We start from the raw sequence: 25,863 nt of genomic DNA, 5'->3' as shown, positions 1-25,863 counted from the left end.
GTGTAACAATCACGGTTAATGCGATACGCTTTGTTACAAAATCTACGGTCTTAATTCTCTCGCCAAAATCTCTCACATAGGCCTAAATACTTACTGTAGTCTGTTGGATTACTATTTACGCTGCTTAGAACACTAATTCTCACAAAACTGTCTTGTCCTTTCAAGTCACGCGTAACGGAAATCAAACCGGAAATCGCTTGCGTTTCCTATCCCTTTACTCTATTATCTATGGTTACATCTACTACAAACAGTACCACAAGGTATATATTACAAGTTTCAAACTGAATTTTCACCATCAGTGTAACCACAACCAACTCATACTCAAAGACTCAATATTAAAATGGAAGCAGATGTGCATGTAACTTAGAGGATGATAGGAAACTTTATGTTGAACATAACACGAGAGAGTTCATACAAATTAAAAATGATTCTTGAAAATTTTTGTTAAATGTTCATGTGTGAGTACTAACATTAGTAAATAACATTAGTGTAGTTATGTGGTAAGATGTAAGTGTTGTAACTTCTGGGTAGGTCCAATCATAGATACTAGAATGGATTAGAAATGCAATACATTTTACGGTTACGGGCTCGGTACAGTCACGTGATTTATGGCAACATTAACAAGTGTACAAACTGCAGTTGTTCTTAACACTGAGGCTACTATTACAGGTCTTATAAAGCGTTAAATTATTGCTAAAAGATTCAACTATTTATTGGTTTATAACTGTCGTTTTGTACAACAGAAAGTGTGAAGGAAAGAATGCAAAGTTTACGTTTAAAAACTAGCGTGGGGGTTTTAGTGCGTAGGGCGTATTACATATGGAGTTCTAGAAGTGTTGAACAGTTTCGCCACATCGCACATAATTATTGTTATGTAGCTCTGTACAGCAGCTTTCCATAAGCGAAGCGAAAGAATGATTACATGATAGTTGTTGTGGGGGTTTTCCTGGCTTTTTGAAAATGAGTCTAGTGATACATGTTATACTAAAGAAAAGTTCATACCTTTGAGAGTGCAAATAAAATACGAATGAAGTGAACAAGATATCTGTTTTCGACAAAACTCTGGGCGAAGTCGACAAAAATGTATTGTGCCTATTGAAAGTGCTGCTGTGCCCCGTAAATATCCTCACGTGACCGTACCGAACCTGTAACTGTAAAATGTGTTGTGTTTCCAATCTATTATATATTTAGTATCTATGGTCCAATGGTCTTTATTAGCTATTACACCCCTTGTATCTGAAGCTCTAACCCATGCCATGCACTACACCTAGATAGCTGGTTTGTTGAAATGTTCATATAATTTTACACAACAAGATATTTGGTTACACATTGAATTGTTGAATAACAACAAACACAAAGAGGAGGAATAATTTAGTTTGAAGTATCACTCTATGCTGACCATGATGTACAGATTATGGAAGACTTCAAGGCATGTTATCAAGCCTTTACTATGCTACTGGACCTGGAGCTGAGGATTTTATATAAGCAAATACAAAATACCAAACATAGAATTCAAAACTATTTAAAGCATTCCACTATGTACCAGATAGCTGGTTATTTTTAGATGGACAAGTTTTGGCCCAAACAATCAATCTCATGGAGATTTGGTTGGTATATAAATTATGAAAAGTTTGTGGTTGTGTAGCTGAGCGTGTACTTCAGCTTGGCACTGGTAAAATAAACAAGTTTTTGATGTTGTGTTACTTCTGAAAACCAGGCGCCATGCAGCAAACAAACCAAACTGGAATTAATTAACAGTGTACTAAACTAATATTTATATTGGGTTTTGCTTTGTTGCTACATACACAATTGCATCATAGTAATTTGTATTTTGTAATTGATGAATATTTTGTAATTCTGTAATTATGTTGCTAAACACTGCTAAGGAGGTGTACCTTGAACAAACTGTTTTAACCCACTAATAATGCACAGATGTATCTTCTTAACTGTCTTATAGTTCGTCAATAACATTTTATTATGCAAATTTTCCAGGCACAAGCTGCTCTTAATAGACGAGTTTAGCATAAGCGGAAATATTTTAATTGGTCTGTTAATTGCTGTTGCGCAACCACTGGATGCTGTGGTTAGCCATAAAAATGTACAGAAACCATTGGGAAACAGATGACCACGGACACTAAAACCTTTGTTATCCGGTAACAAAAGGAGATACGCTAGTCTTGTAAACAGCTCCTGAAACTACATTGATTTCTACGCGTTTTGGTGGTTGTCTGCTCGTCATAGGGTATGTGGTTAGCTAGTTACAAGCTTCTGAAGTTGAAAACGCCTGGCGAAAAAGTGTTCTGATTTCGAGGAAAGCAAGCAGATGCTTGTTTCTACGTTTTGATTGAAGAACAACACAAGAACAAGCATTAGGATCACCTGGATAGTGTTTGCAAGCGTGTTAAACTTCATGTTTGCTTGTTGGCCCGTCTGGTCGATTGTAGCGTTCATAATCCATGGAATCAATGAAATTATCTATTACCAAGCTTTGCCAATCAGTTCTGAGTGGTTTTCCAGTAGAAACTCAGAAGTATCAGCCTTGGAAAGCGTTGTATTGTAAAATCTTTAACTTTACGGCTCCATAACTCGATAACCCTTTATCCTATTAACAGCAGGCAACCACGAAACGAAAGGGAAATCAACGTAGTTCCTATCTATGTACAGAAAATTGGAACATACCGTATACTTTGTAAGCAACGGAGGTTTTATTGTCGGTTATCATCGTTTTCCCAATGGCTTCAATACATTTTTATGGGCATCCAGAGCATCCAGTGGTTGCACAATATGCAAGTAACGCTAATTGCATTCCTAGATGCTTATACTAAACTCCCCTATTTTTGTTTGTGTATGTACATACAGGCATGCTCCCATTTCAACTTGAAGGAATTCGTTATACCCAGTAGCCTAGGAGGTCAGCTGTGTTGTTTTCGGCTGTTTGACGTCTGTAGAGCCCATTGGGAAAGGTCTTCACCGTGTCCTTATAAAATCGTTTCACCCCTATTTCAAACCTGCATGTATTAGCCATCTTAAATCAATGCTTACCTGCACAGAAGTTTAATACAGGCTTTATATGGCCTTTATTTGTGACTTAATTTTAGAAAACCATCAATATCCGCACAATTTTCAAAATACATTTTATTTGTTCTTTGTTTTCTACAGGGACAGAGGAATGGACTAGCCAAGTTTCAGCTTCCTAAGTTAAGCAACGTTGGAAATACAACACTAGACAGCCGGACGAGCAAATAATTTGATATGTACAGAAGCTATCGAGAAAAGAATCTACAGGCGCTTACATAAACCATCATAACTTACTGACACAACGACGTACGGAATTGAATCTTGGCTCATTATGTTTGCCATGAATTTGTGCATCCACCAAGGTATAGTCTTTTCCCCAGGCATGCTTCTTTGTTTGAGAAGGAAAGCAAATTCACTGAAAAACGATCGTCGGTAAATTCTTTCGTCACCGCAACGTAAACAAATGTCTGTAACTTTGGAATCCTTTCGTGTATGGAGATGAAACAAAGATTTCTGTACTCCCTATGGACAGGCGAACACGATTATGCCTAGGATTTATCCATTGGCGGCTTAATTCGCCCACCAGCGAGGCGATAAAAACTTGCGTAGTTTTTTTCTGGAGCTTGCATTTTTTACCCATAGTTTTTAGATGCGTTTTATCACAAAAGTACTTTTGTGCATATATTGACGGTTTTCCAAAATTCAGTCACATTTATCATATAAGGCTCATTTTAGCGAACAAAGTTTTACTCACATGGGTGTATATGATGTATGTTTGTGTGCAGTTTAAAAACATAAAATTGCTGCTTCTCTATGACATCTTTTAATAACTCATGTATCTATTTTCTTCCACAATGTTTTTTGACATGGGTCACAGTGTAACTATAATAGCTAACAAGTAAAACTAAACAAGTATTCTTGTGCTATTTATATACACCTTTGCTTGTGAAATTACTAATGGTTACATGCATTGATTACAATTGCTGTATACATACCCGTGTTTTAAATTTTACTTTCTTTTTTTAAACTGGGCGCACACCTGGCTTACTGAAATTGTTTTCCGAAAAGTGTGTGTGTTTGTTATGTATGTTTGTTTGTACATTTTTTTTGTCTTTCTGCACCCCCACCAGTACTTACATCATAGAAGGGTGGTTTACCAGTTGCCATTTCTACCACAGTAGAACCCAGTGACCAGATATCGGCAGGAGGACCACACCCTCTCTGTCCAGCTGTGATCACCTCTGGAGCCATTAACTGCATTGTATCCGAATATAACAAAGACGTGACATCACTACCTATTTGGAATAATAAAATGTCGCATTATAATTGGTTAAAAAATTTTAAGTTAGACAACATTCCAAAGAGTTTTAGCTTCAAGATTCCAACTTGTTGCATTATCAGGGCTGTATTAGTCTTAAGCAGTTCCAATTTTGCAAGGTGTTGAAATATTACACATTGTAGTCAGAAACTACAATATATTTAAGGATAAATATTACCTGAATAGCATATGACACACAAGGATGTGATAGCATACAACTAATTCACTGGAAATACATATGACATGCACAAATACAGTACCTTAAGAGTAATATGTACCATTCTTGCAAATTTGCATTGGAAAAAAAACTGCAAGTTAATTTTTACATATTGTAGTGAATATTGCATGCGCCGTTTAAAATAATTACAGATTAGTCATGTGTGTGAAGTTAACATGGTGGCTTTAGTATAGGACTATCATTAATCTGTTAGGCTGGGCTGGATCCTCCTTGTAAACACTTGATTTGGTGGTCCACTCGATTGGAAATTGTCGTCTGGTAACGACCGTCGTAACATCTGGCACCCAACGTGGGGCACGACACTACTGATCCACTTACATGTGCTTAGTGATTTTCTAACCAGAGGCGAATTACCTGGTACCGTGGTGCGGTACACCTTTCTCTTTACCGTGAACGGTACCCGATAAGGTGGAGTGATCCAATCGTTGACGCCGTTATTTGTTTTGTCTTCTTTAGTCGTTCGATATCTCAATCACCAGACTGTTGTATGGCCATCGAAGAAGAGCGGAAGAAGCTAGAGAGACTGAGATTAATTCGTCGAGGTCATCGAGGCGTTCTGACTAAATTAATCAAAGAAATCGATACACTAGTTGAACCTGTGGAACCAGAAATTGATCGATTAAGGATAATTTCTGAGCAGCTCGATGGAAAATTGAAAGTATTCAGTATTCTCAATGGTGAAATCGTGGCCTTGTGTCCTGAGGAAGACGTAGACCGTGAAATAGAAGACACGGAATCAATAACCGCTAAGATAATTGGGGCAAAGCGGAAGGTAGACGAGGCTCTCAAAAGAGAGAATTCGCATGGATCCCCAACAAGACCCTCTGTGTAAGAAGAAGCTGTAGTTGTGAAACCTCGACTACCCAAGCTCACTTTACAGAAATTTTGTGGGGACATCACTACCTGGAGTGCATTCTGGGATTCTTACAAATCTGCTGTACATGATAACAACACCATAGCTGTGGTGGATAAGTTCAACTATTTAAGTTCCCTACTCGGGGCCCCGCTCACCGAACTATCCAAGGGCTAACTCTGAATGAAGACAATTATGTAGCTGCTGTACAATTGTTACAAGAGCGTTTTGGCAAACCCAAGCAAATAATAAATGCAAATATGGAAGAGCTAATCAAATTACCTTCTTGCACTATTGAAAAACCGTCCTCCATGAAATTTGTTTATGATAAGGTAACTGTTCACATTAGAGGGCTTGTAGCATTGGGCATTAAATCAGATCAATATGGCAGTTTACTAGTACCTATTGTAATGACTAAATTACCTCCAGAACTACGTCTGCATTTCATTCGTGACACAACCAAGGAAGTGTGGGAGATTGACGAGCTGATGGGAGTGTTGAAGAAGGAAGTTTAAGCAAGAGAGTCTGCTGATCTTGTAAAGTACTGTGGTCCAAAATCCCAAAATCCTAAGTCGCCTCCTTCTTTGCCTCCATCAGCTTCTGCTCTGTTGCTAAGCAACTCTGCAGTTAAGTGTGCCTACTGTAATGACCCACACTACTCTGCCTCCTGTCCAAAGGTTAAATCCCCACAAGAACGCAAGTCAATATTGTTAAGATCAGGGAGATGTTTTAACTGCTTTAAAACCAGTCACAAGTCAAGAGAGTGTAGCTCCACCAGAACCTGTTGGAATTGTGGAAGAAAGCATCACCAGTCCATATGTGAGCGTGCAAATGAATCAGGCAACACAGACAGACCCAATAGTGGAGTTGTCCACCAATCTGGTGCTGGGAATGTGAATAATGGACAAAGTGAAGGAACCATCTCCACCAGTTCTGCTAGCGTTGCAAAGAACCAACAGACTGTGCTCTTGCAGACCGCCCATGCCTTCGCCTCGGTTAATCCTGGTGATGCGTCGGTATGTGTGCGTATATTGTTTGACAGTGGCAGTCAGCTGTCGTATGTAACTGAGAAGTTGTAAACCCAACTAGGTCTGAGGCAAACCAAAATTGAGAAGCTTCATTTGATCACGTTTGGAAACAATGGGTATAAGACTCAATCTTGTGCTGTGGTAAAACTCTATCTAAGAGGACTAGATCAAGATGAAACAGTTTCCATATCTGCATTGACTTCTCCCGCTATCTGTTCACCACTTCCTTCTGCTATCAATATAGACAATCATCCCCAACTCTGTGACCTTCTATTGGCAGATCGGTGTGCTAAGCCTAAGGGAGAGATCGACAATCTGATTGGTTCCAACTTTTACTGGAGCATTGTGACAGGCGAGGTTGTAAGAGAGGAGGGAGGTTTGGCAGCAGTCAATTGTAAACTAGGGTGGCTATTATCAGGACCAATTGACTCACAGGATGTTGGTCCTTTTAACCACATGAATGTAGTGATCTCGGGAGCCTCTATGTGTACAATTTGTGATAACAGGAATGATGTATTGCATGACTCCTTGCGTGATTTCTGGGAATTGAAGTCCCTTGGTATTGTAGACATGCCAGTGAAATCAATCACTTCTACTTCCTTTGTACCCTCCATTTCGTTTAATGATAGTCGTTACAGTATCAGTCTCCCTTGGAACGATGACCGTGCTGAAATTCCTGATCACCCTGCTCTATGTGAAAGTCGACTCAGAGACTTACTGCGCAGGTTACAGCACACTCCAGACTTGCTACTCGAGTATAACAAGATAATCAAGGATCAATTAGATTGTGATGTGGTTGAGGTAGTTGAGCCAGGTTGACCAGGTATGACTCACTAAAATGTACATTATTTACCTCACCATGGTGTGTTTCGTCAAGCTAGTCAGACTACCAAGTTGCATATTGTCTATAACGGCTCTGCCAGAGCTTTCAACAGTGAACCGTCCTTAAATGACTGTTTAGAGACTGGCCCAAACCACATTCCAAAATTGTTTGATGTTTTAATTCGATTTCGTTGGCACAAGATTGCGATTACTGCTGACATTGAAAAGGCTTTTTTGATGGTAGGTGTTGATGACAAGGATACAGATTTTCTGTGCTTTTTGTGGGCTAAGGATCCACTGAAGTCACCTTATGAACTATTACACTTACAATTCACACGATTAGTTTTTGGGTTGCGACCTTCACCAACCATCCTGGGGGAGGTGCTTATGCACCACATTGATAAATACCAGTCAGAGCTTCCTGAATTGACAAAACAGCTCAAGAAGTCTTTCTATGTAGATGATCTAGTGACCGGAGCTTCTGACATCAATGAGGCTACGGAATTCTTCAAGAAATCCAGAGAAGTTATGGCTGCAGGAGGAATGAATTTGAGAAAGTGGAAATCCAACTATCCCAAATTGATGAAGCAAATTGAACACTTGATTATGCCATTGGAAGATCAAAGGGGACTTCATTTGTCGGGACCAATCGTAGAAGACGATGAAAGCTATGCTGGAACAGTCACTGGTCACTGTGTTGCAACAATGAATCAACCCTCCAGAATTCTTGGAGTGATATGGGATCATACTACTGATACCTTCAGGTTTGATTTGACACATTTGGCATGCCATGTAAGTTCTGAGTCAGTGACTAAGAGAGTGATTTTAAGGTTAACTGCCAAGATATTTGACCCGTTGGGATTTGTCAGTCCATTTGTAATACAGCTCAAGATTCTTTTTCAGTCCTTGTGTCAAGACAAGCTAGATTGGGACACACAACTTTCAGGTGAGTTGTTACTGAAATGGACAGCCATAATGTCTGAGATAAGTAACCTTAATAAGGTTTATGTCAGTAGATGTTATTTCAGATTCAGAAGTCCTACTAGATCAGTTCAATTACATGGATTCTGTGATGCCTCTGAACATGCTTTGCAGCTGTCGTTTACTTAAGATGTGCTTACAGTGATGGAAGGGTTGAGGTGTCCTTGGTGGCTTGTGAGACCCGTGTGTCACCTCTGAAGAGGTTGACCATTCTTCGTCTGGAGTTGATGGGTGCAGCTATCCTTAGTCGTCTTATGGCCAACATTGTTACTTCCTTATCTGAGAACTTCATCCCATTTTACTGGACTGATTCTATGACGGCCTTACATTGGATACGAACTGTGAAACCCTGGAAGCAGTACCTCAACCATCGTGTTGTTAAGAAACGTAATCTCTCTGATCATGAGAAGTGGCAGTTTTGTCCAGGCAATCTGAACCCAGCTGACATCCCTTCTAGGGGAATAAGTGGGACCAAACTTGCAAACTGTTCCTTGTGGTGGAATGGCCCAGATTTCCTGAGAAAACCGGAGCAACAATGGCCAAGGGCTGATGCCTATCCACCTGATGAAATCACTAAAGCTGAAGTAATCAAGTATCCAATGTGTACTACTTATGTTTTGCTGAGTTCCAATGAGCTTAAGGTGTGTGCACACAATAATTGATTGTACTAGGTTCAGTTCTCTTAATAAGTTGTTGTGTGTAACAGCATATGTGCAAAGATTTGTAAATCTATTGAGACGACAGGGCCAACACAGAGAAGCTGTTCAGACTTCACCATTCATTACTGCAACCGATGTGAAAGTGGCCGAAGAACTCTGGATACGGTCAGTACAATCTGAGTCGTTTGGTGTTGAATTAACATACTGTCAAACAAATGAAACCTATGTGGCTCCTCTACGAGTTAGCCAATTTGGACTGTTCATCGATGATCATGGTTTGCTTCGGTGCCGAGGAAGAATTAACAATGCCTTGTTAAATGTTGACAGTAAGAACCCTGTTTTACTTCCTTCTAGCCATGCCTGGGTCAAGTTGCTTATTCAACACGTGCACAGAGAAATCAAGCATAGTGGCACTGCTGACACATTGGCTACTCTTCGTGAAAGGTATTGGATCTTGAAGGGAAGACAAACAGTACAGAAGGTGATTCGTCGTGTGTGGTATGCAACAAATTAGAAGGAGCATCGTATTCTTCCTCAGTTCCACTGGACATACCAGATTTTCGTACATCTGAAGACCCCCCATTCTGTCATACAGGCATTGATTTTGCAGGTCCAATACTTGTGAAATCCAAATCCAGTTCAGAGAAAACATATGTCTGTTTGTTTACCTGCTGTTCAACTAGAGCGATTTACTTGGAATTAACACCAGACATGTCAGTAGACTCATTTCTTCTTTCCTTTCGCAGGTTTGTAGGCCAAAGGGGCTTACCTATAACTTTGGTTTCTGATAATGCTAAAACCTTCCAAAGATCGTCGAAAGAGATTTTGAAAATTGCTCGGTCACAGAAAGTCAATGATTATTTGAGCACTAGAAAGGTTGCCTGGAAGTTTATTGTTGAGAGAGCTCCTTGGTGGGGTGGGTTTTATGAGCGACTTGTGAGAAGTGTCAAACGTAGCCTGAAGAAGAGTATAGGAAAGAGCCATGTAACTTACGACCAGCTTGGTACTTTATTAGTAGAGACTGAAGGCATCATTAATTCTCGTCCTCTGACTTACTTGTCGGATGATCAAGACGGAATCAAGGGAAGCTTGTGTCCTTCGCATCTTATTAATGGAAGGAGATTAACTACTGCAGTGAACGATGAACACTTTGAGATTGTCAGTACTCACCAGTCGCTGATCAAGAAGCTGAAACATCACCGACATCTGTAGAACCAATTCTTGAACCAGTGGAGGCGAGACTACCTCCTCAATCTCAGGGAAAGTCACAACTTAAATACAAAGAAGTATGGTAAACCCTTAATCCAAATAGGCGATGTTGTAATTGTGAAGAGTGACACATGTAGACAGTTATTCTGGAAGTTGGGTGTTATCGACAAGCTTTTGACAGGCAAGGATGGTAACGTTAGAGCAGCTATCGTCAGAGTTCCAGAATCTCAAAGGAACAACAAGTTGTTACGAAGGAGTGTCAAGCACCTATTTCCGATTGAGGTGCGACAGGAAGCTTCACTCAATGATGCACTTACCGGATCAAGAGACAGTTCACCCCTTATTGGACAAACTAACAGTTCAACTTTGGATTCAACTCCACAAGTAACAAGGCCACGCCAGCAAGCTGCCATAGTTGGAGAACAGCGTCGTAGGAACAGTTGACTATTGTATCATTTATTGTTGTATTTAGTTGTATAGTTGGCCCCAAGATGTCCAACCTGGGGGTGTGTGTAGTGAATATTGCATGCGCCGTGTAAAATAATTACAGATTACTCACGTGTGTGAAGTTAACATGGCGGCTTTAGTATAGGACTATCAGTAATCTGTTAGGCTGGGCTCGATCCTCCTTGTAAACACTCGATTTGGTGGTCCACTCGATTGGAAATTGTCGTCTGGTAACAACCGTCGTAACACATATTGTCAAAGATGCATTACATTACACTTGTAAAGTAGCTGAGAACTGGGACTGTAATAAGTAACTGGTGATGATGCGTGATGATGCAACCCTGATGTAATTGAAACCTTATAGAAACAATAAACAATTACTAGTATACAAAACACTGATTTTGTAAATTTATTGCTGCTGCATATTGATGTGCTGATTCTTTTAATGCTGGATAAATGAAGTGCTGATTCACAGTGGAGGTCCTACCGAGATCTTGCAGGCTTACTTTGTGTAGTAATTGGCAAGAAACTGAACTCTTGGCTTTAGCAAGAAGGACAGGGAGGAAAAGGTCAACAAGACAGGTACTGCTGGTATAACATACAGCTTACTGTAAAGAGACAACTCCCATGAACTTTTGGCTTTTTGGCTTTCAGTGTAGGAGAATTTCTTTTAGTGAGAATGGACAATACAGTTGGAACAGTGAAAGGGACAGCCTACCCTTTAAGCTCGAAAAGGCTAAAACTCCAGCACATTCAGCACTTGGCAAGAGCCCTTGACTTGCCAGCAGCAGCCCCAAGAAGTGACCTTGAAGTAATGATTACTGGAAGGATAGCAGAAACCCGTGGTGAAGAAGCACAAGTTCAAGTCATTATTTCCCTGACTGAGGAAGGAGAACTAGTTTCACTGAGAGACATGGAGGGTACATTTTTGATTGCTCCACCACTGCCAGCCTTGCCTAGTAGAGGATCTAGCAGAGTATCCAGAAGGGCATCTAGTATGGCTTCCAGTATGGTGTCTACTTCTAGCGAGGAGCTTGAAGATTTGGACATAGCAAAGGACTTGGAGAGTCTAGCAATTGAGGTAACCCAATTACGTAATCTTCTTCAAGTGAGAGAGGAAGAGAGTGGAGCTTTAAGTGCCAAACTCGAGTTAATGAGAGGTGAAATAGATGATCTGAAGGCTGAGCTCAGTATCGCCCAGGATAGGATCCTGGAACTCTGGCAGGAAAACTGTGAGCAACTAATACAGTACGATAATGCTATGTCCGAGAAAGATAAGGAGCTGCAACTTCTGAGGGAACAGTTGCAAGTGAGAGAGCTGGAGCTAGCCAGGTTGAAACTGTCGAGTTTGGAGAGGCCAGAAATTCTGAGTGATACTGCTAAACTTCTCAAGGAGGAGTCAGTGAGTTTACTTGATGGTAAAAGTGTTTCTTTTCCTACAGGAATTGCTCGAGACAACCTACCTGGAGGAGGTCTCCAGAGAAGCCCTGATGTTAATTTTACTTGTTATCCAACTACTATGGCTTCAACAACACCAGAGCAACACAGAGGTCAGACCTTTGTACCTGTAGCACCACTAACAACAACAACAACAACATCCTTACCTTTGGGACATGTGACAACAACATCAGCTGATATTTTACCTGTCACAACAAGAGCAGCCACATCTAATCCTTTCCAACAGCCATGGCCATTACCTACCAGCTGCATACCAACAACAACCCAGGGACAGTTGAACAAACATGAACGGAGTGGTTTTCTAGGAAGTGCTTATGAGCAGAGCTTACCTTCAACTGGTCAAGAGGTAACCAATATAAGTGCATCGTTATCTGATGCCCTTTCTGTCAGCAGACCTATAAACTCTATTGGAATTGCTAACTGTAGTAAGCCGGCTACCGACAGTCAGACTTATTCTCGCCGAGGGAAAGCACCCCCAATAGATCCTTTCAATGCTGAAGAGGTCACAGTAACTTTTGAGGATTGGCTACTGACACTAGAGAGAGCAGCCCAGTGGAATGAGTGGACCACTGAAGAGTCACTGATGCAGCTGGCTGGCTACTTGAGAGGAAGAGCAGTGCAACAGTGGAAACTACTACAGCCAGAGAATAAGAGGACATACCAAGCTGCCATAGCTGCTCTGAAGGAGAGGTTAGACCCGGGAAATCATACTTTGGCAGCTCTTGATTTCCGTCACATTTCACAGCACACAAATGAATCTGTTTCAGATTTCATAGGTCGACTAGAACAGGTGTTCCAGACTGGATTTGGGCGTGAACAACTTTCCAATGAGACAAGGGAGATGTTACTCTTTGGGCAACTACAGGAGGGCCTACTCTACACTTTGATGGAGGCACCATCTGTGTCTGGTGCCCAGAACTACAAGGAGCTTTGTTTAGCAGCCAAGAGAGAGGAGAGGAGGCTCAATGAGCTTAAGAAGAAGCAGCATTACTTGAAGAATGCTAAGCAATCGATCATTGGCTCAACCTACAAGCAGCCTACAACCTCACGAAGCTGGTACTGGAAGCCAGGGAACAGGTCGCAGAAAGATAGTAGCAGCCCAGTCTTACAGCAGAAACAACGAAGATGTTACATTTGTGACAGCCCAAATCACTTGGCTTGGCAATGTCAACAGCCAAAGACCGAGAGCTCTGGTAAGAAGTCAACACAGACTAAATCATCTAGTTCTAGACCTGGTGCTAATGTAATTCGAGCTACTCCTCACAGTCACCCTAAGTGTGGATCCCGTAGTGTGGAAGTCAACATTGAAGGAATTCCCATAACTGGTGTTATAGATACTGGATCCGATATCACAATACTAAGAGGAGATCAATTCTACAACATAGTTTCAAAAGCTGGCTTGAATGTACAAGATCTTGAAGTTGCTAAACAGATTAGAGCCTGCACTTATGACCAGAAACCAATACGACTAGATGGACAGATGAAGATGAGTCTTAGTTTTAGTGAGAAGGCAATTGTTACTACTGTTTATATCAAGCTAGTTGCACCTGACGAATTACTATTGTCAGAAGAAGTTTGTCACCTCTTGGGAATTGTGAGTTATCACCCCAGTGTGAAGTCAGCTGAGAGGTGTCAGCCTACTAGTGAAGAGAAACCTCTGAAAGAAAAGAAGGAATTCCCAATTAGCATTAATGAAGCCTCAATTTCTGATCAGAGTAGCTGTGATTCTACTAGTGATAAGATTCCAGTAGTAGATATGAATCAGTCTTCTGATACTCCAGCTATTCATGTTCTGCCCGAGGCTAAGGAAAGTGAGTCAAAATTGATAAGTAGTGATGGATACCCACCTTCGAATGATGTTGGCGATATTTCTAAAACTCAGCCTGCACGAGTGAAACTGATTACTGCTGTTCGACTACCAGCTTATTATTCAGCAGCTGTACCAGTGGAGGTTGAAGCAGTGAGAGGACATGTTCTGATAGAGTCAGAATACTTACCTGGTGATTGTTTGAGCATTGATGATTCTCTGGTGAATGTTAATCAAGAGGGACGAACCACTGTAATAGTTTCCAACAACAGCAAAACACCTTATCAACTGAAGAGTAGTATCAAGCTTGCATGTGCTAGTGAGGTGGAGGTGGAATCAACTATAGAGAAGAGTCAATTGTCAGACCAGAAGTGTTGCTTTGAAGATGATGCTACTATTTCTGATGTTTCTTCACCTAGTATGCCAGAGTCGTTACAACCAGCTTCTGGACAGTTGAACGTAAGGACTATAAATACATTGTCCAATAACCATCTTAGCTCTAATGAGCATATACGATGGAGACAGCAACAGCTTAGAGGAATCTTAATAAAGTCTAACAGAGAGCTATCTGATGATAAGTCCACGCAGTTGAGTAAGATTTTATCTGAGTACCATGATGTATTCAGCCTGAGTGATGATGAAAGGGGAGAGACTGATTTAGTCGAGTTCAAAATTGACACTGGAGATTCACAGCCAAGGAAGCAACCAGTCAGAAGAGTCCCTTTTGGGGCTCGGCAAGAGATAGCCGATCAACTTAATAAGATGCAGCAAAACAATGTGATCCAGCCATCTGAAAGTCCATGGGCAAGCCCCGTCGTATTAGTGAGGAAAAGAGATGGAACACTTAGGTTCTGTGTGGATTATAGAGCTCTGAATTCACTAACAAAGCCAGATCTTTTTCCACTTCCAAGAATTAATGACCTGCTTGACCAACTGGGGAAATCAAAGTATTTTAGTACATTAGATCTCAAGTCTGGATACTGGCAGATTAAAGTTAGTGATGACAGCCAGGAGAAGACCGCATTTATCACTCATAAGGGCTTGTTTGAGTTCCGAGTGATGCCATTCGGGGTTACCAATGCCCCAGCAGTCTTTCAACGTTTGATGCAGCGAGTGTTGTCCGGATTACAGACATCATCTACAGTTGAATTTGTCTCTGTTTACTTGGATGATGTGATAGTGTTTTCTGAGACTCTGCAAGATCACATCAAACATCTTCGAGCTGTGTTTGATCGACTAAGGGAAGCTGGACTGATGCTCAACCCTAGTAAATGCAAGTTATTGAGCAAGGAGGTTGAATATCTGGGACATATTGTGACACCTTGTGGACTCCAGCCCAATAATCGTAACTTGGAAGCTGTGAGAAATTTTCCTCAACCCACCACCTTGAAACAGTTGAGACAGTTCCTTGGTTTGACTTCGTACTATCGAAGGTTTATTCCTGGCTATGCTAAAGTAGCCCATCCACTTCATGCCCTCACTAGGAAAGGAGCAGTGTTTAGCTGGTCAGCAGAATGTGAAGTGGCATTTGAATCCTTGAGAGTGAAACTGTCCTCTTCACCACTGCTTGCTTACCCTGACTTTACCAAGGACTTCACACTGGAGACTGATGCAAGCAAACTGGGACTGGGTGCCATACTATCGCAATATCAAGATGATCTGAAGCTACATCCTGTTGCTTATGCCAGCAGATCCATATCCAATGCTGAAGCAAATTATGCCATAACCGATCTAGAGACCCTTGCAGTAGTATGGGCTGTTACCCATTTCCGCTACTATCTGTATGGTCATAATGTTATTGTTTTTACAGATCATGCTGCAGTCAGAGCCATTCTTGGTGCACCAAACCTCACTGGAAGACACGCGAGATGGTGGAGTAAAGTCTATGGTAGCGGCATCAAGCACATTGACATAATTCATCGGTCAGGTAAAAAGAACCCACATGCTGATTGTCTCTCTAGACAGCCGGTCATGGCTGCACCCTCAGATAAAGATAGTAACACTGAGGTACAAGTTGCAGCCATCTCTTGTGAGCTACCAGCCACTATCAGTGATGTGCTACAAGAGGAACCCAGAGAAGCGGAGCATAATAGTACTGCATTTTGTGATGAGCAGATGAAAGATCCAGAACTGAGTTCAATTATTCTCTACCTAAGAGATGGAACACTACCAGGAGATGCTACTCTGGCCAAGAAAATAGTAGCTGAGTCAACTCTGTATGCTTTGTGTAACAATGTGCTATACTTTGTAGGTCCCAAGCAGACTGAGATTTCACGAGTGGTGGTGCCACAGCATTTGCGTCATAGAATAATGCAGGAACACCATGATGGACCATTGGCTGGTCACTTCTCAGGACCCAAGTTGTACAAGAGTGTGATACGGTGTTGGTGGTGGCCACATATGTATACTGATGTGATGAAGTATGCTGACAACTGTCCACAGTGTGCCATAGTAGAAGGTACAGGAAGGAGACAGAAACCACTACTACAACCCATTGCTACTGAGCGTCCCTTCCAAATACTTGGAGTAGACATCATGGAACTACCTGTCACCACTAGAGGGAACCGTTATGTGATTGTTTTTCAAGATCTGTTTACCAAGTGGCCCATGGTCTTCCCTGCTCCAGACCAGAAGACAGAGCGTATAGCAAGATTACTGGTTGAAGAAATAGTCCCATGTTTTGGTGTACCTGAAGCTGTTTTGTCTGATAGAGGAACCAACTTGTTATCGTATCTTATGAAAGATGTCTGTAGAATGCTTGGAATAGAGAAGTTAAACACTACAGCAAATCACCCACAGTGTAATGGGGCCATAGAAAGATTTAACAGAACCCTCAAGACCATGTTGAGGAAGCACGCAGCTAAGTTCGGGATGCAGTGGGACCAGTATCTCAGTGGAGTTTTATGGGCTTATCGTAACACCCCTCACAGTTCCACAGGGGAGAAGCCATCATTTTTGTTGTATGGCTTTGATTGTCGCACTCCCACTGAAGCTGCGTTACTGCCAACCAGATCACTGAAGGCTACCAATCTGAATGATTATCGGGAACAGATGGTACTGTCCCTATCAACTGCTAGGAACCTAGCTAAAGAAGCTAACAAGATCTCTCAGAAGCGGTACAAGACCCAATATGACAAATCAGCTAAACCATCTAAATCCAAAGTTGGAGATTGGGTATTAATCTACTTTTCTCAAGATGAGACTGGAAAAAACAGGAAACTCTCTCAGCCTTGGCATGGACCATACCGGATAGTGTCCCAAGATGACCCAGATGTTGTAGTGACCAAGATTTATTTCCCTGATGATCCGGCCATTCAAGTCCATCAATCCAGAGTACAACCTTGTCCTCCATCCTTACCAACAGGCTTCTTCTGGTATGGGAACAAGCGATCAAAACCTGGTAGACCACCAAAGAAAGTGCTGAAGCAATTGGAGAACCTGGACGCTGAAATGAAACATCAATCAACACCCGGACCAAAGATCATGGACAGAGAGTCACTACCAGAGCCAACAGCCACAGGAACTTTTCCAGCAGAGTCATTACCAGAGCCATCACAGACTAGTTCAACTAATCCAGCAGAAGTTCCACCAACAAGTGCTTCCCAAGTTAAGGAAGTCACATCAACAGATACAACCAATGATGAGCACCGATATTTTCTAAGAAGTCGAAAGAAGCCTAGTGCAGAAGCTCGGGTCGAGCTTATACCGGCGAGGAGATGATGTAAAGTAGCTGAGAACTGGGACTGTAATAAGTAACTGGTGATGATGCGTGATGATGCAACCCTGATGTAATTGAAACCTTATAGAAACAATAAACAATTACTAGTATAAAAAACACTGATTTTGTAAATTTATTGCTGCTGCATATTGATGTGCTGATTCTTTTAATGCTGGATAAATGAAGTGCTGATTCACACACTGCTCTTTTTAGGATACAATTTTCCTATATTCAGTAAAAAATATGAGAATGGCAAGTTTGTTGTCTCTAATGAAAACATCTGGGCCATTTTCGCTATACACCATTCACCAGTTACTTGTAGGTGTACAGTTGAGCCAATGCTTTAAGGTAGGTTCAATTTTTAAGCATATGGTATGTACAAAGCCAATGTCACAGTATTTCGGTATTAGGAAGTAAAACAAATGATAACCACATAGTGTTGTACTTGGGAAATTGTATGATGAGTCACACTTCAAAATTCTGTTATTTATTTTAATAACAATTTTGTAATGAACAACTCCTAACGGATAAGTTAATAATCCAATCAGAAAAGAGGAAGATGGTTATACGTACAGCACCAGAGGGGTAGGACATGATGTCATAACGAGCATGAATTTTGCACTAGCTACTTGCATCATCGTAGACGCTGAGGTAGATTGCATTTACTACTAGTAACTAAGAATACAGTGAACAAAGTAGAGGTACCTGAAAATAAGATCAGAATTTACTCTAAATAAAGCTCTATTGCAAAATTCATTGTAACATTGCTGGAGCTCAATGAAGTTCAACACATGAAATGATTTTTATACTGGTGAACTACCATTTCTGACAATAAATCCAGCACTAAACTTCATAGTTTACTAGAACTACACCCTATGCTAAAAATGTACAGTACGCACACGTTATGCAATTATTGTGATGTCATGTCCTATTTCTCTGATACAGCACAACTAGTTCACGTCATGTAACCACATCACATGTGAAATGATCTCACTATATGCTTGCTAAACACCATGGCTAATTCAACATAGAACATAATGTGGTTAGCGTGCTGTAAAGGTAGTCAGTATCCCGGCTAGCATAAATAACCAGTAAAATCTTTTTTTTCACAAACTAAAATAATAGAACACTTTGTTACTGACAACAGGTTATCAATAGTTTATTGAGAAATTACTATCTAATCCAAAACAGCCAAGCTGTAAAAAAAGTGTGCGGCCCTCAAAAAGGCTATGGTGAAAAAAGATGTGAAATCCAAGGTGGCGGCCAAGAAATGGCTGTGATGGTAGGTTAATGGTAAAAATTTTAATAACGACAATTAAGGTGAATTTTGAGCGGCACACAAATTCACCTGAATTGTCGTTATTAAAATTTTTACCATTAACCTACCATCACAGCCATTTCTTGGCCGCCACCTTGGATTTCACATCTTTTTTCACCATAGCCTTTTTGAGGGCCGCTGTTGTAATTTCTATTGTGTGTGTATCACATGTGTGTGCACGTGAGAATAATAAAAGAATTGGTGAACACGTGTCGTGATTTGTGAATCGATTTATTACATGGTCCTTCGAGCCGGACGACCTACGGATAGATTTGTCTGGCGACTCTATGTAAATTCTGACATAGCTACTACGTGTAACTCGCCACTTATTAACCCACCACACAAAATCCTTGGTACCGGGCATGGTACCCTGGAAGGCGAGTAATTGGTTGTGTATTAGAACGTTTTGTTGTGTCTTGTTATCCGTATAGGAAGTCTCACGCGGTGTTGGCACGCGAGACTAACGCTCTTCTTGGTGTGCCTTAATTAGAATATTGAAGGCAAACTACGCGGAAGTCCTGGCAGCTACCCACGGACACGCCGGAACATTGTTAACCACAACAAATACGTGAGTCATATAAGTAATTATGTCTGAAGGATTAAGTAGAAAGAAAAAGGTTCGTGGCGGACACAGGGCCTCCGCTACACGGATGATACATGAGATTTACGAAACTATACAGTCTACAGCTGATAGGGATTCGATCATAACTAAATTGGAACAGTGTAAGGGATCACTAGAAGAGAAACTGGAAGCTCTTAAGCGGCAAGATGAGGAAATACTGGGGCTGGTAGAAGATGAGGAAGTAGAACACGAGATCGATGAATCAGACACTTTCAGTCGGAGGGTACGTAGGGCCGTTATTGATGCTACTCGAGCAATTGAAGTAAAGAGGTCAGTGCCAGGTTCGACAGAAGTACCTGCAAGTGTCCCTGGGTCAGCTGCGGAGATAAGCACCCCTTCCGCTGAAGTTGTTACAGTGACTTCAACCAGTGCATCAATACCACCTGAATCCGATGCTTATCCAGTATTGACAGATACTGCTACATCAAGTACCACTGCCTCTACAGTTGCTACTATCCCTCCTACCCCAGTGTTCACAGTTTCAACCTCCAGTTCTACAGTTGAATTGCCAGTCATCTCCCCACCTATTTTCAGCACTCCCTACTTAGCAGAGACAAGAACGACATTAGCTTCAGGAGGATCGCCTGATGTAACAAGCTCACTCAGTCATCTCTCACCCGCATCTACGGTTAGTCCTTCACCCAAGGTGAAACTGCCTAAACTAACATTGAAGAAGTTCAACGGGGACCTTACAAGGTGGACATCCTTTTGGGACTCGTATGAATCATCAATACACCTTAACCCTGGGTTGTCCAACATTGATAAGTTTGTGTATCTTAATTCACTGTTGGAAGGTCCAGCAACAGAGTCAGTGGCAGGATTAAGGCTTACAGCAGCCAATTATAATGAAGCGGTATCTATTCTCCAGAGAAGATTTGGTGATACTGATCAGATAGTGAGCAAGCATATGGAGGCATTGCTTACTCTTGAAGCAGTCACTTCACAGTATAACCTGAAGGCGTTGCGTCATTTGCATGATCAAGTGGAGTCACAGGTAAGAGGCCTTAGAGTCCTCGGTATTGTTGCTGAGTCCTATGGCAGTTTGTTGTCACCTGTCATATTGAGTAAGCTTCCTCAAGAGCTCCGTCTGATTGTGAGTAGAGAAGTGAGGGAGGGGAGATGGCATTTAGATGAGCTCATGAGACTGGTGGATATAGAGATTAAGGCCAGGGAATGTGCTTCAAACACTTCCAATGCAGGTGCAAATGGGGGCCGTAAACCCAAGGCTCCAGGCAAGAATCTACCTACTAATGCTGCACTGTTATCAAGTGATTCACCTGTCCCAAAGTGTAGCTACTGTCGACAGCAGCACTCATCTGTTTCATGCAGAATAGTGACTGATCCAACTGAGCGCAAGCAGATCTTTAGGAAGACCGGGAGATGTTTCGTTTGTCTGAGAAGGTACCACACAAGTTGTGAATGTCGCTCAACCTTGAAGTGCACGAGCTGTGGTGGAAGACATCACATAAGTATTTGTAATGGAAGAGTGATGCAGGATGAGGCCAGGCCCCTCACAAGTAGAGCAGATCAAGGTACTGGCGGTGTTGCAGCCACTAATCAACTGCAGCAGGTGGGACGAGATCACAATACACCTAATACTGGTGGATTGGCTGCCAGTACACCGACGACTACTGCTGCATTCCAGATCAGTACCAAGATACCAGTTTTATTGCAGACCGCACAAGTGTCCGTCTTCAACTCCAGTGACCCGACCATGTCAATGAAGATACGATTGCTATTTGACAGTGGAAGCCAGCGTTCATATGTAACCGACAAGGTGAAGGAGTCTGTCATTGAATCCCAGATGTACTGAGAAAATGTTAATTAAGACCTTTGGGTCGGAAGGGGGGAACAAGCAGTTGTGTGAAGTAGTGCTTTTAGGCTTGAGCTTGCGTAATGAAGGAACTGTTGGGCTACCATTCCTGTCAGTGCCAATGATTTGTGAGCCTCTTACGAATCAGCCTATATCACAGGCTTTGGAAAGGTATGAATATCTCATCCATCTGGACCATGCAGACCATTCCTGTGAAACTGACCTTTTAGAAGTGGATATGCTAATAGGATCTGATCACTACTGGAAATTGGTAACTGGTGAAGTGATTTGCAAGGGAGATGGGCCAATGGCTATTTGGACTAGACTTGGGTGGGTGCTGTCAGGACCAGTCCAAGGTCTGTCACATCGGAACACGTCATGTAATTTAGTCTCCACCCATACATTGAAGGTTGATTCATTGGTACCAGAAGAAAGCTTGCAAGGTCTGGATAGTCGCCTCAAGATGTTCGGGGACCTAGAATCCTTGGGGATTAAACAAACTGAACCGGATATACACAGTCTGTTTGAAAGCCAGATATCATTCGAGGAAAACCGATATGAAGTAATGCTGCCATGGAAGGAGACTCATTCTCCACTACCTTCTCACTATGAACTGTCCTTGAAGAGGTTAACTGGACTACTTAGGCACCTGCGACAGACCCCAGATCTCCTGCAACAGTATGATGTTGTGATTAGGGATCAACTGGAATGTGGAATAGTGGAAGTGGTGGATGATACTAAGCATGATGGTGAGTTGGAGCACTACCTACCACATCATCCAGTAGTCAGAGAAGACAAGAGCACTACCAAGCTCAGAATAGTCTATGATGCGTCTGCAAGGACAAGCGGCCCATCGCTGAATGACTGCTTATATGACGATGGCTAAGGAGGTGATGATATGTGTGAAAAGTATTGAAGTAGGTTACTATGGTGATGCTATATCAATGGAAGGTGGAAATGAAATGCTGATGAGTAGAAAGTGTTACACACACAGAGAAAGGATAAGCCAAAGATGTACGGTGAAGTTGACAAGATTTGAAGCTGATGATTAAATTAAAGTTTTCCTCTATGTACCAGATAGCAGATTATTTTAGATGGACAAGTTTTGGTCTGAGCAATCAGTTTCATGATTTGGTTGGTAAAAAAATTATGAAAAATCTGTAGCTAGCCAAGTACTTCGCTTGGCACTGGCAATATGAAAAAATGTAAAAACATGAGTACAGTAGGACCTCGTTTATCCGGACCCCAAACATCTGGACACTCGTTAACCGAACAGGTCTGAAGTACTGATAATTAAAGCCAGTTATTGGCTTGCCAACTGGAGGGCAGCCATTCAAAGACATTGGCATGTAATTAGATGGATTGATGATGGTTTGATGGTAATCATTAATTTGTTGATAGTTTTGTGGTGACCACAGACCAAACCCTACCAGACAGTGGGGTAACCTATTTGTATTGAAGTGCTAAGTGCTCTTATTACAGTGTAGACCATTAGTAGCAGGTATATAGTGAATAAGCAGAGGAGGTCAGAAGTGTAATAAGCGCTACAAAAAATTATTCGTGTTAATTGCATTTTTGAGATTGTACAGCATAAAGAAGGGCAGCAACATTGAATGTTGGCCAATAGACTATCATTTCTAACCTTCTTTGTGGTGGACAGTTGTTGCTATCGTTCGTCTGGAGGCTTTCTTCATCTTTCTAGTCTTGTGTGATCTTGACTAGGGCGCATGCCACTAGTGTATTAGTGAAGTAGGCTGCATAGGATGACTTCTTGGGGGTTTATTTATACTGTTTTCTCGAGTAGGACTCCTCTCTTCATCTTTCTAGCTCGTCAACAAAGACATTTACAGCATCCATGGCATGGCGCAAGATCTCGTGTGATTTATACGTAGCCCAAGTTTAAAAACTAACCCTATTCAGTGGGGATTAACAGGGCTTATTGTGCCAATGCCATGTACTCGTCATATTTCATCAATCGGGAGGTATTTCAGTACCAAAAAACATCCAGTACGCTTTTCAATACACAGCCATTGGGCCCACGTGCACGCTTCTGACCTCCTCTGGTGAATAAGTGACTGCATTTATGTATGCACTAATGGATGATTCAAAGTTACGGATTATCCAAAGTTATGAACAGGGCTTGGCCCCAGCAGGTTCAGATAAACGAGGTCCCACTGTATGTATAATTGTGATCAATGCATGTATGTAACAGTCGGTAATATCACAAGCAAACGTGTATATAAATAACATAAGAATATACTTGTTTAGATATCAAATAGTGTGACAACCATCATAGTTACACTGTATTATATAACAGGTTATAGAGGATTATGTCAAACAATGTTGAGGAAGAAATGGATTTATGAGTTATTTGAAATAAAAAGATGTCATAGACAAACAGCAATTTGTATCATTTTAACATTAAATACAGACAGACATTTGTACTACTCCCCAGCCACAAGTAGTACTTACATCATAGAAGGGTGGTTTACCAGTTGCCATTTCCACCACAGTACACCCTAGTGACCAGATGTCAGCAGGAGGACCATACCCTCTCTGTCCAGCTGTGATCACCTCTGGAGCCATAAACTGCATCGTACCTGAATATTATTACAAGGATGTGACATCACTACCTATTTGGAATAATGAAATGCCGTATTACATTGGTTAAAAACTTTTAAGTTAGACAACATTCCAAATAGTTTTAGTTTCAAGATTTCAACATGTTACATCATCAGGGCTGCATTAGCCTTCTTGTGGGATAGCAGTGCAAATACAGTACCTTAATAGCAATGCCATTCAGGCAAATTTGCATTGGACAAAACAGAATTTTTTGAAAATTAATTTTTACATCTTGTCCAAGATGCATTAGATAGAGTGCTGAAATCATGAGAGAACAGCAAGTTTGTCTGATGAAAAGATCTGGGCCATTTTGGCCATACAGTAGTTACCAGTTCCTTGTACGCATGCAGTTGAGCCAATACTTTCAATTATTTAGCATATGGCTGGTACATACACACACTACAAAACCAATACCACAATACCTGTAGTTTGGTAGTACAGTGGAACCTGTCTAAAGCGGTCACCTTTGGGCCAGAAATATTGGCCTTTATAGAGAGGTGGCTGCCTAACTCAATATCCTCTATAAAGCAGCCATAGGCAACAAACCAAGGTTTGGCCTTTATACGAAGATTCCTGGGATTATAGCTATCCTCACACATGCCTACATTTCAATCCATTACTTACATAGCTAAAAGGCATAAACAAAGTAGCAGAAAGGATGACCAACAAGAGCCAGAAGATACTGTATGGAGACATTATCACTAGGCTGCCTTGCTACAAAGCCAGTGAAGGAAAAGCTGTAGCTAGATAAACTTTTATTTTAGACTAGAAAGACAGTTAGCTGGTAAATGCATGCAGGAAATCAACATATTGTGAGGTGAAATTTATATAGAATCATGTGAAGAGACAAAGCCATGGAGTAGTTATAAACTTACCTATACAGAACACAACTGTGAATATAAACTGTTATACTAGTTTACTCACCATCATGGCTGTTGCTGGCCACTTTGTGAGAGGCTTTTTGTATAATGAAGTGCTATTTGGGACTTCAAAAGCTGGCTGTTATACGTGTTATAGAGGTGACCACTTAATGCAAACTATTTCTGTACAAACTGAATGGGAATCGGTCGGGGCCATAGTCATGTGGCCGCTATACTGAGGTGACCGCCCAACTCAGGTGACCGTTAAGAGAGGTTCCACTGTAAGAGCATGTGTACTGTTGAAGTGTCACACTACTATCATATGATGTGTCACTTCAAAGTTGTTATCTGTTTTTACTGATGATGTTGGCTTCACTGGTAAACAACTCCTAACCCAACTGGACAAATTAATAATCCAATCAGAAAAGAGGAAGATGGTCAGACAACACAACTAGTTCACGTCATATGAACACATCACATGCAAAATGATCTCAGTATAAAAATTATACATTTTAAATTAATAAAACTATCAACACAGATAATATAATGCAGTTAGTATTCTAAAAAGGAAGCTACCATATGAACCCCGGCTATGTCATGGCGTAACAGTGAGGCATTAAAATTAGTTTCTGAAAATAAATTTTTACATCTTGTGGCAACTGTTTCCAAGATGAATTCGATAAAGTACTGATTGTACTGTTCTTTTCAGGATACAATTTTTCATAGAATCAACAAAAATCATGAGAGAACGACAAGTTCGTCTCTGATGAAATATCTAAGCCACACAATAGTCACCAGTTCCTTGTATGTTTACAGTTGAGCCAATACTTTCATTTTTTTAAAGCATATAGCCGGTACATCCACACACTACAAAACCAGCACCATGGCACCTGTATTTTGGTAGTAAGAGCTACAACTAAAGATGGGTACTATCAGTGTGTCACACTACTATCATATGTGACCGGATTTGCGAAAAGGTACCTTTTTCACACACAAAATTTGACCCATTTTTTGAAATTTGAAGCTTTGTAACTTTTTTTATAATTGCATATAACTGCCTGAAATTTCCAAG

General features: G+C 41.2%; 1 protein-coding gene and 1 pseudogene across 1 annotated transcript in view; one reads left to right on the top strand and one right to left on the bottom strand.

Moving 5' to 3' along the window:
* LOC136259448 (ankyrin-1-like) overlaps positions 1-25,863 on the top strand; it is a 455,130-nt gene that overhangs the window by 251,443 nt on the left and 177,824 nt on the right. The gene's annotated exons all lie outside the window — the stretch shown is intronic.
* LOC136257638 (mitogen-activated protein kinase kinase kinase 15-like) overlaps positions 1-25,863 on the bottom strand; it is a 45,083-nt pseudogene that overhangs the window by 2,474 nt on the left and 16,746 nt on the right.

Source organism: Dysidea avara, chromosome 6, assembly GCF_963678975.1.
Source record: "Dysidea avara chromosome 6, odDysAvar1.4, whole genome shotgun sequence".
In the NCBI taxonomy this organism is placed as follows: Eukaryota; Metazoa; Porifera; class Demospongiae; order Dictyoceratida; family Dysideidae; genus Dysidea; species Dysidea avara.
The sequence above is the reverse complement of the archived record's forward strand: the minus strand, read 5'-3'. Positions and strand labels throughout refer to the sequence as shown.